Here is a 939-nt window from a genome sequence, read left to right as displayed (position 1 = left end):
AACTATTTATATTCAGGTTTGTTTGCTCTAATAATCTTTGTGATCTTTTAAATATGCAAACTTTATATTAAAGTATAATCCAATAAGATAAATATTAAAATAATATTGGTGCACAATATGTATTTCTATGAACAAAAATTAGACTGGCATCATGTAAGGCAAGTTCCTTGCCACTTGTACTTTCTGTTTTTAATATAAACTAAAGGACTGATCTAATGTAAAAGGAAACTTAACAACTAGATATATAATTAACTCAATGATACATAATTAAAGATTAGAGTTGATTATCTATTTTTAGAAAATATAATTTGTTTTATATTCTCTAAGAGTTAGATTTTTAAAGTCATATAATGCAGTTTTCTCAACTATCTTACATCTTCTCATTGAAAATACAATATGAAATATTGTAATTTAAGAAATAATATGGGTCACTATTTTTAAACTGATAAGAACAGATACTATACTTGATCTTAGCCAAAAGGCCAAGAAGCGATTACTATTTTTAATAATTCTAAACTCATGAATTAAAACATTAAAAATCACCAAATATTACTATGAAATTGCAAGTTGGAAAACATAGTTGTCAACCAATTTAGGTAGCTACTTGCTTATAAATATTATTTTATAGTATATATCAATATCATGTCATGCAATATATTGTGAGAATAATTTTAGAATGATATGATTAGATGTTTCTTTTTTAATTATTTAATTTTGGGGGGGGCCACACCTGGTAATGCTCAGGGGTTACTCCTGGCTATGTGCTCAGAAGTTGCTCCTGGCTTGGGGGACCATATGGGACACCGGGGGATCGAACCGCGGTCCGTCGAAGGCTAGCGCAGGCAAGGCAGGCACCTTACCTTTAGCGCCACCGCCTGGCCCCTAATTATTTAATATTTTAATGAAGCAAAAAAATTGCAAGTGGCTGATTGAACTAGT

General features: G+C 30.6%; 1 pseudogene; it reads right to left on the bottom strand.

Annotated features, from left to right (window-relative positions):
- Positions 1-372: 372 nt before the first annotated feature.
- On the bottom strand, positions 373-494 carry LOC126014933 (uncharacterized; annotated as a pseudogene).
- Between the last annotated feature and the right edge of the window lie 445 nt (positions 495-939).

The sequence above is a fragment of the Suncus etruscus genome, chromosome 7, assembly GCF_024139225.1.
Source record: "Suncus etruscus isolate mSunEtr1 chromosome 7, mSunEtr1.pri.cur, whole genome shotgun sequence".
Classification (NCBI taxonomy): domain Eukaryota; kingdom Metazoa; phylum Chordata; class Mammalia; order Eulipotyphla; family Soricidae; genus Suncus; species Suncus etruscus.
Note: the sequence above shows the minus strand (reverse complement) of the source record. Positions and strands in the feature narration are given on the sequence as shown.